This window comes from Pseudophryne corroboree, chromosome 4, assembly GCF_028390025.1.
Source record: "Pseudophryne corroboree isolate aPseCor3 chromosome 4, aPseCor3.hap2, whole genome shotgun sequence".
NCBI lineage: Eukaryota > Metazoa > Chordata > Amphibia > Anura > Myobatrachidae > Pseudophryne > Pseudophryne corroboree.
Genome location: NC_086447.1, coordinates 197,169,233 through 197,185,278, shown reverse-complemented (window position 1 = coordinate 197,185,278; position 16,046 = coordinate 197,169,233). Strand labels below are relative to the sequence as shown.

The 16,046-nt window shown below is 37.7% G+C and overlaps 18 non-coding genes across 18 annotated transcripts; all 18 read left to right on the top strand.

Moving 5' to 3' along the window:
- The first annotated feature begins 411 nt into the window (after nucleotides 1-411).
- On the top strand, nucleotides 412-484 carry TRNAF-GAA (transfer RNA phenylalanine (anticodon GAA)). The gene has a single exon. It is a non-coding gene; the product is annotated as a tRNA-Phe (tRNA).
- An 811-nt stretch (nucleotides 485-1,295) lies between these two features.
- On the top strand, nucleotides 1,296-1,367 carry TRNAF-GAA (transfer RNA phenylalanine (anticodon GAA)). Its single transcript has one exon. It is a non-coding gene; the product is annotated as a tRNA-Phe (tRNA).
- Nucleotides 1,368-2,166: 799 nt separating this feature from the next.
- TRNAF-GAA (transfer RNA phenylalanine (anticodon GAA)) lies at nucleotides 2,167-2,239 on the top strand. Its single transcript has one exon. It is a non-coding gene; the product is annotated as a tRNA-Phe (tRNA).
- Nucleotides 2,240-3,052: 813 nt separating this feature from the next.
- Nucleotides 3,053-3,125, top strand: TRNAF-GAA (transfer RNA phenylalanine (anticodon GAA)). The gene has a single exon. It is a non-coding gene; the product is annotated as a tRNA-Phe (tRNA).
- Nucleotides 3,126-3,927: 802 nt separating this feature from the next.
- On the top strand, nucleotides 3,928-4,000 carry TRNAF-GAA (transfer RNA phenylalanine (anticodon GAA)). The gene has a single exon. It is a non-coding gene; the product is annotated as a tRNA-Phe (tRNA).
- An 811-nt stretch (nucleotides 4,001-4,811) lies between these two features.
- TRNAF-GAA (transfer RNA phenylalanine (anticodon GAA)) lies at nucleotides 4,812-4,884 on the top strand. The gene has a single exon. It is a non-coding gene; the product is annotated as a tRNA-Phe (tRNA).
- An 802-nt stretch (nucleotides 4,885-5,686) lies between these two features.
- On the top strand, nucleotides 5,687-5,759 carry TRNAF-GAA (transfer RNA phenylalanine (anticodon GAA)). The gene has a single exon. It is a non-coding gene; the product is annotated as a tRNA-Phe (tRNA).
- Nucleotides 5,760-6,570: 811 nt separating this feature from the next.
- TRNAF-GAA (transfer RNA phenylalanine (anticodon GAA)) lies at nucleotides 6,571-6,642 on the top strand. The gene has a single exon. It is a non-coding gene; the product is annotated as a tRNA-Phe (tRNA).
- Nucleotides 6,643-7,441: 799 nt separating this feature from the next.
- Nucleotides 7,442-7,514, top strand: TRNAF-GAA (transfer RNA phenylalanine (anticodon GAA)). Its single transcript has one exon. It is a non-coding gene; the product is annotated as a tRNA-Phe (tRNA).
- Nucleotides 7,515-8,327: 813 nt separating this feature from the next.
- TRNAF-GAA (transfer RNA phenylalanine (anticodon GAA)) lies at nucleotides 8,328-8,400 on the top strand. Its single transcript has one exon. It is a non-coding gene; the product is annotated as a tRNA-Phe (tRNA).
- Nucleotides 8,401-9,213: 813 nt separating this feature from the next.
- Nucleotides 9,214-9,286, top strand: TRNAF-GAA (transfer RNA phenylalanine (anticodon GAA)). The gene has a single exon. It is a non-coding gene; the product is annotated as a tRNA-Phe (tRNA).
- An 811-nt stretch (nucleotides 9,287-10,097) lies between these two features.
- TRNAF-GAA (transfer RNA phenylalanine (anticodon GAA)) lies at nucleotides 10,098-10,170 on the top strand. The gene has a single exon. It is a non-coding gene; the product is annotated as a tRNA-Phe (tRNA).
- Nucleotides 10,171-10,984: 814 nt separating this feature from the next.
- On the top strand, nucleotides 10,985-11,057 carry TRNAF-GAA (transfer RNA phenylalanine (anticodon GAA)). Its single transcript has one exon. It is a non-coding gene; the product is annotated as a tRNA-Phe (tRNA).
- A 799-nt stretch (nucleotides 11,058-11,856) lies between these two features.
- Nucleotides 11,857-11,929, top strand: TRNAF-GAA (transfer RNA phenylalanine (anticodon GAA)). Its single transcript has one exon. It is a non-coding gene; the product is annotated as a tRNA-Phe (tRNA).
- Nucleotides 11,930-12,742: 813 nt separating this feature from the next.
- TRNAF-GAA (transfer RNA phenylalanine (anticodon GAA)) lies at nucleotides 12,743-12,815 on the top strand. Its single transcript has one exon. It is a non-coding gene; the product is annotated as a tRNA-Phe (tRNA).
- Nucleotides 12,816-13,628: 813 nt separating this feature from the next.
- TRNAF-GAA (transfer RNA phenylalanine (anticodon GAA)) lies at nucleotides 13,629-13,701 on the top strand. The gene has a single exon. It is a non-coding gene; the product is annotated as a tRNA-Phe (tRNA).
- Nucleotides 13,702-14,500: 799 nt separating this feature from the next.
- Nucleotides 14,501-14,573, top strand: TRNAF-GAA (transfer RNA phenylalanine (anticodon GAA)). Its single transcript has one exon. It is a non-coding gene; the product is annotated as a tRNA-Phe (tRNA).
- Nucleotides 14,574-15,386: 813 nt separating this feature from the next.
- On the top strand, nucleotides 15,387-15,459 carry TRNAF-GAA (transfer RNA phenylalanine (anticodon GAA)). The gene has a single exon. It is a non-coding gene; the product is annotated as a tRNA-Phe (tRNA).
- The last annotated feature ends 587 nt before the right edge of the window (nucleotides 15,460-16,046 follow it).

The following is a 16,046-nucleotide window of genomic DNA, read 5'->3' as shown; positions in this document are numbered from 1 at the left end:
ATAGACTGAAGACCTTAAAATCCCTAGTACGATTGTGGGTTTCCACATGTTTGGGTGTTTGCAGTTTGTTATTCAGCAAAAAGAAATTTAGCAGCAGAAACTTTCATTTTCAGGTTTCGCCCTCTAGGACACTTGATGTTCTTTCAGTTTGCCTTATCTTAAACACCAAAAAAGACTTTCTAAACGTCAGACTTACACGCAATAGCTCTTTTGTGAGAGCATTAAACTGAAGATCTAAAGGTCCTGGGTTCGATCCCAGGATTCGGCATGTTTAGTTGCTGTATTTTTGTTACAGAATAGCAATTTACCAGCAGAATCTTTCATTATCAGGTGTTGTACATCAAGAACACTTAATGCTCTTTTTTTCCCCAGCCTAAAACCCCAAATACGGCTTGGCATCTTTCACAATTAGCCGAAATAGCTCAGTTGGGAGAGAGTTAGACTGAAGATTTAAAGGTCCCTGGTTCGATCCCGGGTTTCGGCATATTTAGTTGCTGTTTTTTTGTTACAGAATAGCAATTTAGCAGCAGAAACTGCCGTGTTCAGGTTCTGGTCTTCAAGATCATTTCATGTTATTACAGTTTGCATTATTATTAGCCCCAATAAAAGAATTTCTTATTAGTAGAGCTTGGAGAAATAGCTCAGTTGTGAGAACATTAGACTGAAGATCTAAGGGTGTCTTGTTCAATCCTGGGGTTTAGCATGGTTGGGTGTTTGCTTTTGCTACTGAATAGCAATTTAGCAGCAAAAACTGTTGTTTTCAGTTTTTGATCTTGAAAAACATTTTATGTTATTTCAGTTTGCAAAATCTTTAGCTCCAAAAAAAGACATTTTTATCAGTATAGCTTGCCAAAATAGCTCAGTTGTGAGAGCAATAGACTGAAGACCTTAAAATCCCTAGTACGATCGTGGGTTTCCACATGTTTGGGTGTTTGCAGTTTGTTACTGAGTAGCAAGTCAGCAAAAAGAAATTTAGCAGCAGAAACTTTAATTTTCAGGTTTCGCCCTCTAGGACACTTGATGTTCTTTCAGTTTGCCTTATCTTAAACACCAAAAAAGACTTTCTAAACGTCAGACTTACACGCAATAGCTCTTTTGTGAGAGCATTAAACTGAAGATCTAAATCTCCTGGGTTCGATCCCAGGATTCGGCATGTTTAGTTGCTGTATTTTTGTTACAGAATAGCAATTTACCAGCAGAATCTTTCATTATCAGGTGTTGTTCATCAAGAACACTTAATGCTCTTTTTTTCCCAGCCTAAAACCCCAAATACGGCTTGACATCTTTCACAATTAGCCAAAATAGCTCAGTTGGGAGAGTGTTAGACTGAAGATATAAAGGTCCCTGGTTCGATCTGGGTTTTGGCATATTTAGTTGCTGTTTTTTTGTTACAGAATAGCAATTTAGCAGCAGAAACTGCCGTGTTCAGGTTCTGGTCTTCAAGTTCATTTCATGTTATTACAGTTTGCATTATTATTAGCCCCAATAAAAGAATATCTTATTAGTAGAGCTTGGCGAAATAGCTCAGTTGTGAGAACATTAGACTGAAGATCTAAGGGTGTCTTGTTCAATCCTGGGGTTTAGCATGGTTGGGTGTTTGCTTTTGCTACTGAATTGCAATTTAGCAGCAAAAACTGTTGTTTTCAGTTTTTGATCTTGAAAAACATTTTATGTTATTTCAGTTTGCAAAATCTTTAGCTCCAAAAAAAGACATTCTTATCAGTATAGCTTGCCAAAATAGCTCAGTTGTGAGAGCAATAGACTGAAGACCTTAAAATCCCTAGTACGATCGTGGGTTTCCACATGTTTGGGTGTTTGCATTTTGTTACTGAGTAGCAATTCAGCAAAAAGAAATTTAGCAGCAGAAACGTTTATTTTCAGGTTTCGCCCTCTAGGACACTTGATGTTCTTTCAGTTTGCCTTATCTTAAACACCAAAAAAGACTTTCCAAATGTCAGACGTAGCTGCAATAGCTCATTTGGGAGAGCATTAGACTGAAGATCTATAAGTCCCGGGTTTCGGCATGTTTAGTAGCTGTATTTTTGTTACAGAATAGCAATTTACCAGCAGAATCTTTCATTATAAGGTGTTGCTCTTCAAGAACACTTGATGCTCTTTTTTTCCCAACCTAAAACCCCAAATACGACTTTGCATCTGTCACAATTAGCCGAAATAGCTCAGTTGGGAGAGCGTTAGACTGAAGATCTAAAGGTCCCTGGTTTGATCCTGGGTTTTGGCATATTTAGTTGCTGTTTTTTTTTGTTACAGAATAGCAATTTAGCAGCAGAAACTGCCGTGTTCAGGTTCTGGTCTTCAAGAACATTTCATGTTATTACAGTTTGCATTATTATTAGCCCCAATAAAATAATTTCTTATTAGTAGAGCTTGGCGAAATAGCTCAGTTGTGACAACATTAGACTGAAGATCTAAGGGTGTCTTGTTCAATCCTGGGGTTTAGCATGGTTGGGTGTTTGCTTTTGCTACTGAATAGCAATTTAGCAGCAAAAACTGTTGTTTTCAGTTTTTGATCTTGAAAAACATTTTATGTTATTTCAGTTTGCAAAATCTTTAGCTCCAAAAAAAGACATTCTTATCAGTATAGCTTGCCAAAATAGCTCAGTTGTGAGAGCAATAGACTGAAGACCTTAAAATCCCTAGTACGATCGTGGGTTTCCACATGTTTGGGTGTTTGCATTTTGTTACTGAGTAGCAATTCAGCAAAAAGAAATTTAGCAGCAGAAACGTTTATTTTCAGGTTTCGCCCTCTAGGACACTTGATGTTCTTTCAGTTTGCCTTATCTTAAACACCAAAAAAGACTTTCCAAATGTCAGACGTAGCTGCAATATCTCATTTGGGAGAGCATTAGACTGAAGATCTATAAGTCCCTGGTTAGATCCCGGGTTTCGGCATGTTTAGTAGCTGTATTTTTGTTACAGAATAGCAATTTACCAGCAGAATCTTTCATTATAAGGTGTTGCTCTTCAAGAACACTTGATGCTCTTTTTTTCCCAACCTAAAATCCCAAATACGACTTCACATCTGTCACAATTAGCCGAAATAGCTCAGTTGGGAGAGCGTTAGACTGAAGATCTAAAGGTCCCTGGTTCGATCCCGGGTTTCGGCATATTTAGTTGCTGTTTTTTTGTTACAGAATAGCAATTTAGCAGCAGAAACTGCCGTGTTCAGGTTCTGGTCTTCAAGAACATTTCATGTTATTACAGTTTGCATTATTATTAGCCCCAATAAAAGAATGTCTTATTAGTAGAGCTTGGCGAAATAGCTCAGTTGTGACAACATTAGACTGAAGATCTAAGGGTGTCTTGTTCAATCCTGGGGTTTAGCATGGTTGGGTGTTTGCTTTTGCTACTGAATAGCAATTTAGCAGCAAAAACTGTTGTGTTCAGGTTTTGATCTTGAAAAGCATTTTATGTTATTTCAGTTTGCAAAATCTTTAGCTCCTAAAATAAGACATTCTTATCAGTATAGCTTGCCAAAATAGCTCAGTTGTGAGAGCAATAGACTGAAGACCTTAAAATCCCTAGTACGATTGTGGGTTTCCACATGTTTGGGTGTTTGCAGTTTGTTATTCAGCAAAAAGAAATTTAGCAGCAGAAACTTTCATTTTCAGGTTTCGCCCTCTAGGACACTTGATGTTCTTTCAGTTTGCCTTATCTTAAACACCAAAAAAGACTTTCTAAACGTCAGACTTACACGCAATAGCTCTTTTGTGAGAGCATTAAACTGAAGATCTAAAGGTCCTGGGTTCGATCCCAGGATTCGGCATGTTTAGTTGCTGTATTTTTGTTACAGAATAGCAATTTACCAGCAGAATCTTTCATTATCAGGTGTTGTACATCAAGAACACTTAATGCTCTTTTTTTCCCCAGCCTAAAACCCCAAATACGGCTTGGCATCTTTCACAATTAGCCGAAATAGCTCAGTTGGGAGAGAGTTAGACTGAAGATTTAAAGGTCCCTGGTTCGATCCCGGGTTTCGGCATATTTAGTTGCTGTTTTTTTGTTACAGAATAGCAATTTAGCAGCAGAAACTGCCGTGTTCAGGTTCTGGTCTTCAAGATCATTTCATGTTATTACAGTTTGCATTATTATTAGCCCCAATAAAAGAATTTCTTATTAGTAGAGCTTGGCGAAATAGCTCAGTTGTGAGAACATTAGACTGAAGATCTAAGGGTGTCTTGTTCAATCCTGGGGTTTAGCATGGTTGGGTGTTTGCTTTTGCTACTGAATAGCAATTTAGCAGCAAAAACTGTTGTTTTCAGTTTTTGATCTTGAAAAACATTTTATGTTATTTCAGTTTGCAAAATCTTTAGCTCCAAAAAAAGACATTCTTATCAGTATAGCTTGCCAAAATAGCTCAGTTGTGAGAGCAATAGACTGAAGACCTTAAAATCCCTAGTACGATCGTGGGTTTCCACATGTTTGGGTGTTTGCATTTTGTTACTGAGTAGCAATTCAGCAAAAAGAAATTTAGCAGCAGAAACGTTTATTTTCAGGTTTCGCCCTCTAGGACACTTGATGTTCTTTCAGTTTGCCTTATCTTAAACACCAAAAAAGACTTTCCAAATGTCAGACGTAGCTGCAATATCTCATTTGGGAGAGCATTAGACTGAAGATCTATAAGTCCCTGGTTAGATCCCGGGTTTCGGCATGTTTAGTAGCTGTATTTTTGTTACAGAATAGCAATTTACCAGCAGAATCTTTCATTATAAGGTGTTGCTCTTCAAGAACACTTGATGCTCTTTTTTTCCCAACCTAAAATCCCAAATACGACTTCACATCTGTCACAATTAGCCGAAATAGCTCAGTTGGGAGAGCGTTAGACTGAAGATCTAAAGGTCCCTGGTTCGATCCCGGGTTTCGGCATATTTAGTTGCTGTTTTTTTGTTACAGAATAGCAATTTAGCAGCAGAAACTGCCGTGTTCAGGTTCTGGTCTTCAAGAACATTTCATGTTATTACAGTTTGCATTATTATTAGCCCCAATAAAAGAATGTCTTATTAGTAGAGCTTGGCGAAATAGCTCAGTTGTGACAACATTAGACTGAAGATCTAAGGGTGTCTTGTTCAATCCTGGGGTTTAGCATGGTTGGGTGTTTGCTTTTGCTACTGAATAGCAATTTAGCAGCAAAAACTGTTGTGTTCAGGTTTTGATCTTGAAAAGCATTTTATGTTATTTCAGTTTGCAAAATCTTTAGCTCCTAAAATAAGACATTCTTATCAGTATAGCTTGCCAAAATAGCTCAGTTGTGAGAGCAATAGACTGAAGACCTTAAAATCCCTAGTACGATTGTGGGTTTCCACATGTTTGGGTGTTTGCAGTTTGTTATTCAGCAAAAAGAAATTTAGCAGCAGAAACTTTCATTTTCAGGTTTCGCCCTCTAGGACACTTGATGTTCTTTCAGTTTGCCTTATCTTAAACACCAAAAAAGACTTTCTAAACGTCAGACTTACACGCAATAGCTCTTTTGTGAGAGCATTAAACTGAAGATCTAAAGGTCCTGGGTTCGATCCCAGGATTCGGCATGTTTAGTTGCTGTATTTTTGTTACAGAATAGCAATTTACCAGCAGAATCTTTCATTATCAGGTGTTGTACATCAAGAACACTTAATGCTCTTTTTTTCCCCAGCCTAAAACCCCAAATACGGCTTGGCATCTTTCACAATTAGCCGAAATAGCTCAGTTGGGAGAGAGTTAGACTGAAGATTTAAAGGTCCCTGGTTCGATCCCGGGTTTCGGCATATTTAGTTGCTGTTTTTTTGTTACAGAATAGCAATTTAGCAGCAGAAACTGCCGTGTTCAGGTTCTGGTCTTCAAGATCATTTCATGTTATTACAGTTTGCATTATTATTAGCCCCAATAAAAGAATTTCTTATTAGTAGAGCTTGGCGAAATAGCTCAGTTGTGAGAACATTAGACTGAAGATCTAAGGGTGTCTTGTTCAATCCTGGGGTTTAGCATGGTTGGGTGTTTGCTTTTGCTACTGAATAGCAATTTAGCAGCAAAAACTGTTGTTTTCAGTTTTTGATCTTGAAAAACATTTTATGTTATTTCAGTTTGCAAAATCTTTAGCTCCAAAAAAAGACATTTTTATCAGTATAGCTTGCCAAAATAGCTCAGTTGTGAGAGCAATAGACTGAAGACCTTAAAATCCCTAGTACGATCGTGGGTTTCCACATGTTTGGGTGTTTGCAGTTTGTTACTGAGTAGCAAGTCAGCAAAAAGAAATTTAGCAGCAGAAACTTTAATTTTCAGGTTTCGCCCTCTAGGACACTTGATGTTCTTTCAGTTTGCCTTATCTTAAACACCAAAAAAGACTTTCTAAACGTCAGACTTACACGCAATAGCTCTTTTGTGAGAGCATTAAACTGAAGATCTAAATCTCCTGGGTTCGATCCCAGGATTCGGCATGTTTAGTTGCTGTATTTTTGTTACAGAATAGCAATTTACCAGCAGAATCTTTCATTATCAGGTGTTGTTCATCAAGAACACTTAATGCTCTTTTTTTCCCAGCCTAAAACCCCAAATACGGCTTGACATCTTTCACAATTAGCCAAAATAGCTCAGTTGGGAGAGTGTTAGACTGAAGATATAAAGGTCCCTGGTTCGATCCGGGTTTTGGCATATTTAGTTGCTGTTTTTTTGTTACAGAATAGCAATTTAGCAGCAGAAACTGCCGTGTTCAGGTTCTGGTCTTCAAGTTCATTTCATGTTATTACAGTTTGCATTATTATTAGCCCCAATAAAAGAATATCTTATTAGTAGAGCTTGGCGAAATAGCTCAGTTGTGAGAACATTAGACTGAAGATCTAAGGGTGTCTTGTTCAATCCTGGGGTTTAGCATGGTTGGGTGTTTGCTTTTGCTACTGAATTGCAATTTAGCAGCAAAAACTGTTGTTTTCAGTTTTTGATCTTGAAAAACATTTTATGTTATTTCAGTTTGCAAAATCTTTAGCTCCAAAAAAAGACATTTTTATCAGTATAGCTTGCCAAAATAGCTCAGTTGTGAGAGCAATAGACTGAAGACCTTAAAATCCCTAGTACGATCGTGGGTTTCCACATGTTTGGGTGTTTGCATTTTGTTACTGAGTAGCAATTCAGCAAAAAGAAATTTAGCAGCAGAAACGTTTATTTTCAGGTTTCGCCCTCTAGGACACTTGATGTTCTTTCAGTTTGCCTTATCTTAAACACCAAAAAAGACTTTCCAAATGTCAGACGTAGCTGCAATAGCTCATTTGGGAGAGCATTAGACTGAAGATCTATAAGTCCCGGGTTTCGGCATGTTTAGTAGCTGTATTTTTGTTACAGAATAGCAATTTACCAGCAGAATCTTTCATTATAAGGTGTTGCTCTTCAAGAACACTTGATGCTCTTTTTTTCCCAACCTAAAACCCCAAATACGACTTTGCATCTGTCACAATTAGCCGAAATAGCTCAGTTGGGAGAGCGTTAGACTGAAGATCTAAAGGTCCCTGGTTTGATCCTGGGTTTTGGCATATTTAGTTGCTGTCTTTTTTTGTTACAGAATAGCAATTTAGCAGCAGAAACTGCCGTGTTCAGGTTCTGGTCTTCAAGAACATTTCATGTTATTACAGTTTGCATTATTATTAGCCCCAATAAAATAATTTCTTATTAGTAGAGCTTGGCGAAATAGCTCAGTTGTGACAACATTAGACTGAAGATCTAAGGGTGTCTTGTTCAATCCTGGGGTTTAGCATGGTTGGGTGTTTGCTTTTGCTACTGAATAGCAATTTAGCAGCAAAAACTGTTGTTTTCAGTTTTTGATCTTGAAAAACATTTTATGTTATTTCAGTTTGCAAAATCTTTAGCTCCAAAAAAAGACATTCTTATCAGTATAGCTTGCCAAAATAGCTCAGTTGTGAGAGCAATAGACTGAAGACCTTAAAATCCCTAGTACGATCGTGGGTTTCCACATGTTTGGGTGTTTGCATTTTGTTACTGAGTAGCAATTCAGCAAAAAGAAATTTAGCAGCAGAAACGTTTATTTTCAGGTTTCGCCCTCTAGGACACTTGATGTTCTTTCAGTTTGCCTTATCTTAAACACCAAAAAAGACTTTCCAAATGTCAGACGTAGCTGCAATATCTCATTTGGGAGAGCATTAGACTGAAGATCTATAAGTCCCTGGTTAGATCCCGGGTTTCGGCATGTTTAGTAGCTGTATTTTTGTTACAGAATAGCAATTTACCAGCAGAATCTTTCATTATAAGGTGTTGCTCTTCAAGAACACTTGATGCTCTTTTTTTCCCAACCTAAAATCCCAAATACGACTTCACATCTGTCACAATTAGCCGAAATAGCTCAGTTGGGAGAGCGTTAGACTGAAGATCTAAAGGTCCCTGGTTCGATCCCGGGTTTCGGCATATTTAGTTGCTGTTTTTTTGTTACAGAATAGCAATTTAGCAGCAGAAACTGCCGTGTTCAGGTTCTGGTCTTCAAGAACATTTCATGTTATTACAGTTTGCATTATTATTAGCCCCAATAAAAGAATGTCTTATTAGTAGAGCTTGGCGAAATAGCTCAGTTGTGACAACATTAGACTGAAGATCTAAGGGTGTCTTGTTCAATCCTGGGGTTTAGCATGGTTGGGTGTTTGCTTTTGCTACTGAATAGCAATTTAGCAGCAAAAACTGTTGTGTTCAGGTTTTGATCTTGAAAAGCATTTTATGTTATTTCAGTTTGCAAAATCTTTAGCTCCTAAAAAAAGACATTCTTATCAGTATAACTTGCCAAAATAGCTCAGTTGTGAGAGCAATAGACTGAAGACCTTAAAATCCCTAGTACGATTGTGGGTTTCCACATGTTTGGGTGTTTGCAGTTTGTTACTGAGTAGCAATTCAGCAAAAAGAAATTTAGCAGCAGAAACTTTCATTTTCAGGTTACGCCCTCTAGGACACTTGATGTTCTTTCAGTTTGCCTTATCTTAAACACCAAAAAAGACTTTCTAAACGTCAGACTTACACGCAATAGCTCTTTTGTGAGAGCATTAAACTGAAGATCTAAAGGTCCTGGGTTTGATCCCAGGATTCGGCATGTTTAGTTGCTGTATTTTTGTTACAGAATAGCAATTTACCAGCAGAATCTTTCATTATCAGGTGTTGTTCATCAAGAACACTTAATGCTCTTTTTTTCCCCAGCCTAAAACCCCAAATACGGCTTGACATCTTTCACAATTAGCCGAAATAGCTCAGTTGGGAGAGCGTTAGACTGAAGATCTAAAGGTCCCTGGTTCGATCCCGGGTTTCGGCATATTTAGTTGCTGTTTTTTTGTTACAGAATAGCAATTTAGCAGCAGAAACTGCCGTGTTCAGGTTCTGGTCTTCAAGATCATTTCATGTTATTACAGTTTGCATTATTATTAGCCCCAATAAAAGAATTTCTTATTAGTAGAGCTTGGCGAAATAACTCAGTTGTGACAACATTAGACTGAAGATCTAAGGGTGTCTTGTTCAATCCTGGGGTTTAGCATGATTGGGTGTTTGCTTTTGCTACTGAATAGCAATTTAGCTGCAAAAACTGTTGTTTTCAGTTTTTGATCTTGAAAAACATTTTATGTTATTTCAGTTTGCAAAATCTTTAGCTCCAAAAAAAGACATTCTTATCAGTATAGCTTGCCAAAATAGCTCAGTTGTGAGAGCAATAGACTGAAGACCTTAAAATCCCTAGTACGATCGTGGGTTTCCACATGTTTGGGTGTTTGCAGTTTGTTACTGAGTAGCAATTCAGCAAAAAGAAATTTAGCAGCTGAAACTTTCATTTTCAGGTTTCGCCCTCTAGGACACTTGATGTTCTTTCAGTATGCCTTATCTTAAACACCAAAAAAGACTTTCCAAATGTCAGATGTAGCTGCAATAGCTAATTTGGGAGAGCATTAGACTGAAGATCTATAAGTCCCTGGTTCGATCCCGGGTTTCGGCATGTTTAGTAGCTGTATTTTTGTTACAGAATAGCAATTTACCAGCAGAATCTTTCATTATAAGGTGTTGCTCTTCAAGAGCACTTGATGCTCTTTTTTTCCCAACCTAAAACCCCAAATACGACTTGGCATCTGTCACAATTAGCTGAAATAGTTCAGTTGGGAGAGCGTTAGACTGAAGATCTAAAGGTCTCTGGTTCGATCCTGGGTTTCGGCATATTATTTAGTTGCTGTTTTTTTTGTTACAGAATAGCAATTTAGCAGCAGAAACTGCCGTGTTCAGGTTCTGGTCTTCAAGAACATTTCATGTTATTACAGTTTGCATTATTATTAGCCCCAATAAAAGAATTTCTTATTAGTAGGGCTTGGCGAAATAGCTCAGTTGTGACATTAGACTGAAGATCTAAGGGTGTCTTGTTCAATCCTGGGGTTTAGCATGGTTGGGTGTTTGCTTTTGCTACTGAATAGCAATTTAGCAGCAAAAACTGTTGTGTTCAGGTTTTGATCTTGAAAAGCATTTTATGTTATTTCAGTTTGCAAAATCTTTAGCTCCTAAAAAAAGACATTCTTATCAGTATAGCTTGCCAAAATAGCTCAGTTGTGAGAGCAATAGACTGAAGACCTTAAAATCCCTAGTACGATCGTGGGTTTCCACATGTTTGGGTGTTTGCAGTTTGTTACTGAGTAGCAATTCAGCAAAAAGAAATTTAGCAGCAGAAACTTTCATTTTCAGGTTTCGCCCTCTAGGACACTTGATGTTCTTTCAGTTTGCCTTATCTTAAACACCAAAAAAGACTTTCTAAACGTCAGACTTACACGCAATAGCTCTTTTGTGAGAGCATTAAACTGAAGATCTAAAGGTCCTGGGTTTGATCCCAGGATTCGGCATGTTTAGTTGCTGTATTTTTGTTACAGAATAGCAATTTACCAGCAGAATCTTTCATTATCAGGTGTTGTTCATCAAGAACACTTAATGCTCTTTTTTTCCCCAGCCTAAAACCCCAAATACGGCTTGACATCTTTCACAATTAGCCGAAATAGCTCAGTTGGGAGAGCGTTAGACTGAAGATCTAAAGGTCCCTGGTTCGATCCCGGGTTTCGGCATATTTAGTTGCTGTTTTTTTGTTACAGAATAGCAATTTAGCAGCAGAAACTGCCGTGTTCAGGTTCTGGTCTTCAAGATCATTTCATGTTATTACAGTTTGCATTATTATTAGCCCCAATAAAAGAATTTCTTATTAGTAGAGCTTGGCGAAATAGCTCAGTTGTGACAACATTAGACTGAAGATCTAAGGGTGTCTTGTTCAATCCTGGGGTTTAGCATGGTTGGGTGTTTGCTTTTGCTACTGAATAGCAATTTAGCAGCAAAAACTGTTGTTTTCAGTTTTTGATCTTGAAAAACATTTTATGTTATTTCAGTTTGCAAAATCTTTAGCTCCAAAAAAAGACATTCTTATCAGTATAGCTTGCCAAAATAGCTCAGTTGTGAGAGCAATAGACTGAAGACCTTAAAATCCCTAGTACGATCGTGGGTTTCCACATGTTTGGGTGTTTGCATTTTGTTACTGAGTAGCAATTCAGCAAAAAGAAATTTAGCAGCAGAAACGTTTATTTTCAGGTTTCGCCCTCTAGGACACTTGATGTTCTTTCAGTTTGCCTTATCTTAAACACCAAAAAAGACTTTCCAAATGTCAGACGTAGCTGCAATAGCTCATTTGGGAGAGCATTAGACTGAAGATCTATAAGTCCCGGGTTTCGGCATGTTTAGTAGCTGTATTTTTGTTACAGAATAGCAATTTACCAGCAGAATCTTTCATTATAAGGTGTTGCTCTTCAAGAACACTTGATGCTCTTTTTTTCCCAACCTAAAACCCCAAATACGACTTTGCATCTGTCACAATTAGCCGAAATAGCTCAGTTGGGAGAGCGTTAGACTGAAGATCTAAAGGTCCCTGGTTTGATCCTGGGTTTTGGCATATTTAGTTGCTGTCTTTTTTTGTTACAGAATAGCAATTTAGCAGCAGAAACTGCCGTGTTCAGGTTCTGGTCTTCAAGAACATTTCATGTTATTACAGTTTGCATTATTATTAGCCCCAATAAAATAATTTCTTATTAGTAGAGCTTGGCGAAATAGCTCAGTTGTGACAACATTAGACTGAAGATCTAAGGGTGTCTTGTTCAATCCTGGGGTTTAGCATGGTTGGGTGTTTGCTTTTGCTACTGAATAGCAATTTAGCAGCAAAAACTGTTGTTTTCAGTTTTTGATCTTGAAAAACATTTTATGTTATTTCAGTTTGCAAAATCTTTAGCTCCAAAAAAAGACATTCTTATCAGTATAGCTTGCCAAAATAGCTCAGTTGTGAGAGCAATAGACTGAAGACCTTAAAATCCCTAGTACGATCGTGGGTTTCCACATGTTTGGGTGTTTGCATTTTGTTACTGAGTAGCAATTCAGCAAAAAGAAATTTAGCAGCAGAAACGTTTATTTTCAGGTTTCGCCCTCTAGGACACTTGATGTTCTTTCAGTTTGCCTTATCTTAAACACCAAAAAAGACTTTCCAAATGTCAGACGTAGCTGCAATATCTCATTTGGGAGAGCATTAGACTGAAGATCTATAAGTCCCTGGTTAGATCCCGGGTTTCGGCATGTTTAGTAGCTGTATTTTTGTTACAGAATAGCAATTTACCAGCAGAATCTTTCATTATAAGGTGTTGCTCTTCAAGAACACTTGATGCTCTTTTTTTCCCAACCTAAAATCCCAAATACGACTTCACATCTGTCACAATTAGCCGAAATAGCTCAGTTGGGAGAGCGTTAGACTGAAGATCTAAAGGTCCCTGGTTCGATCCCGGGTTTCGGCATATTTAGTTGCTGTTTTTTTGTTACAGAATAGCAATTTAGCAGCAGAAACTGCCGTGTTCAGGTTCTGGTCTTCAAGAACATTTCATGTTATTACAGTTTGCATTATTATTAGCCCCAATAAAAGAATGTCTTATTAGTAGAGCTTGGCGAAATAGCTCAGTTGTGACAACATTAGACTGAAGATCTAAGGGTGTCTTGTTCAATCCTGGGGTTTAGCATGGTTGGGTGTTTGCTTTTGCTACTGAATAGCAATTTAGCAGCAAAAACTGTTGTGTTCAGGTTTTGATCTTGAAAAGCATTTTATGTTATTTCAGTTTGCAAAATCTTTAGCTCCTAAAAAAAGACATTCTTATCAGTATAGCTTGCCAAAATAGTTCAGTTGTGAGAGCAATAGACTGAAGACCTTAAAATCCCTAGTACGATTGTGGGTTTCCACATGTTTGGGTGTTTGCAGTTTGTTACTGAGTAGCAATTCAGCAAAAAGAAATTTAGCAGCAGAAACTTTCATTTTCAGGTTACGCCCTCTAGGACACTTGATGTTCTTTCAGTTTGCCTTATCTTAAACACCAAAAAAGACTTTCTAAACGTCAGACTTACACGCAATAGCTCTTTTGTGAGAGCATTAAACTGAAGATCTAAAGGTCCTGGGTTTGATCCCAGGATTCGGCATGTTTAGTTGCTGTATTTTTGTTACAGAATAGCAATTTACCAGCAGAATCTTTCATTATCAGGTGTTGTTCATCAAGAACACTTAATGCTCTTTTTTTCCCCAGCCTAAAACCCCAAATACGGCTTGACATCTTTCACAATTAGCCGAAATAGCTCAGTTGGGAGAGCGTTAGACTGAAGATCTAAAGGTCCCTGGTTCGATCCCGGGTTTCGGCATATTTAGTTGCTGTTTTTTTGTTACAGAATAGCAATTTAGCAGCAGAAACTGCCGTGTTCAGGTTCTGGTCTTCAAGATCATTTCATGTTATTACAGTTTGCATTATTATTAGCCCCAATAAAAGAATTTCTTATTAGTAGAGCTTGGCGAAATAGCTCAGTTGTGACAACATTAGACTGAAGATCTAAGGGTGTCTTGTTCAATCCTGGGGTTTAGCATGGTTGGGTGTTTGCTTTTGCTACTGAATAGCAATTTAGCAGCAAAAACTGTTGTTTTCAGTTTTTGATCTTGAAAAACATTTTATGTTATTTCAGTTTGCAAAATCTTTAGCTCCAAAAAAAGACATTCTTATCAGTATAGCTTGCCAAAATAGCTCAGTTGTGAGAGCAATAGACTGAAGACCTTAAAATCCCTAGTACGATCGTGGGTTTCCACATGTTTGGGTGTTTGCATTTTGTTACTGAGTAGCAATTCAGCAAAAAGAAATTTAGCAGCAGAAACGTTTATTTTCAGGTTTCGCCCTCTAGGACACTTGATGTTCTTTCAGTTTGCCTTATCTTAAACACCAAAAAAGACTTTCCAAATGTCAGACGTAGCTGCAATAGCTCATTTGGGAGAGCATTAGACTGAAGATCTATAAGTCCCGGGTTTCGGCATGTTTAGTAGCTGTATTTTTGTTACAGAATAGCAATTTACCAGCAGAATCTTTCATTATAAGGTGTTGCTCTTCAAGAACACTTGATGCTCTTTTTTTCCCAACCTAAAACCCCAAATACGACTTTGCATCTGTCACAATTAGCCGAAATAGCTCAGTTGGGAGAGCGTTAGACTGAAGATCTAAAGGTCCCTGGTTTGATCCTGGGTTTTGGCATATTTAGTTGCTGTCTTTTTTTGTTACAGAATAGCAATTTAGCAGCAGAAACTGCCGTGTTCAGGTTCTGGTCTTCAAGAACATTTCATGTTATTACAGTTTGCATTATTATTAGCCCCAATAAAATAATTTCTTATTAGTAGAGCTTGGCGAAATAGCTCAGTTGTGACAACATTAGACTGAAGATCTAAGGGTGTCTTGTTCAATCCTGGGGTTTAGCATGGTTGGGTGTTTGCTTTTGCTACTGAATAGCAATTTAGCAGCAAAAACTGTTGTTTTCAGTTTTTGATCTTGAAAAACATTTTATGTTATTTCAGTTTGCAAAATCTTTAGCTCCAAAAAAAGACATTCTTATCAGTATAGCTTGCCAAAATAGCTCAGTTGTGAGAGCAATAGACTGAAGACCTTAAAATCCCTAGTACGATCGTGGGTTTCCACATGTTTGGGTGTTTGCATTTTGTTACTGAGTAGCAATTCAGCAAAAAGAAATTTAGCAGCAGAAACGTTTATTTTCAGGTTTCGCCCTCTAGGACACTTGATGTTCTTTCAGTTTGCCTTATCTTAAACACCAAAAAAGACTTTCCAAATGTCAGACGTAGCTGCAATATCTCATTTGGGAGAGCATTAGACTGAAGATCTATAAGTCCCTGGTTAGATCCCGGGTTTCGGCATGTTTAGTAGCTGTATTTTTGTTACAGAATAGCAATTTACCAGCAGAATCTTTCATTATAAGGTGTTGCTCTTCAAGAACACTTGATGCTCTTTTTTTCCCAACCTAAAATCCCAAATACGACTTCACATCTGTCACAATTAGCCGAAATAGCTCATTTGGGAGAGCGTTAGACTGAAGATCTAAAGGTCCCTGGTTCGATCCCGGGTTTCGGCATATTTAGTTGCTGTTTTTTTGTTACAGAATAGCAATTTAGCAGCAGAAACTGCCGTGTTCAGGTTCTGGTCTTCAAGAACATTTCATGTTATTACAGTTTGCATTATTATTAGCCCCAATAAAAGAATGTCTTATTAGTAGAGCTTGGCGAAATAGCTCAGTTGTGACAACATTAGACTGAAGATCTAAGGGTGTCTTGTTCAATCCTGGGGTTTAGCATGGTTGGGTGTTTGCTTTTGCTACTGAATAGCAATTTAGCAGCAAAAACTGTTGTGTTCAGGTTTTGATCTTGAAAAGCATTTTATGTTATTTCAGTTTGCAAAATCTTTAGCTCCTAAAAAAAGACATTCTTATCAGTATAGCTTGCCAAAATAGCTCAGTTGTGAGAGCAATAGACTGAAGACCTTAAAATCCCTAGTACGATTGTGGGTTTCCACATGTTTGGGTGTTTGCAGTTTGTTACTGAGTAGCAATTCAGCAAAAAGAAATTTAGCAGCAGAAACTTTCATTTTCAGGTTACGCCCTCTAGGACACTTGATGTTCTTTCAGTTTGCCTTATCTTAAACACCAAAAAAGACTTTCTAAAC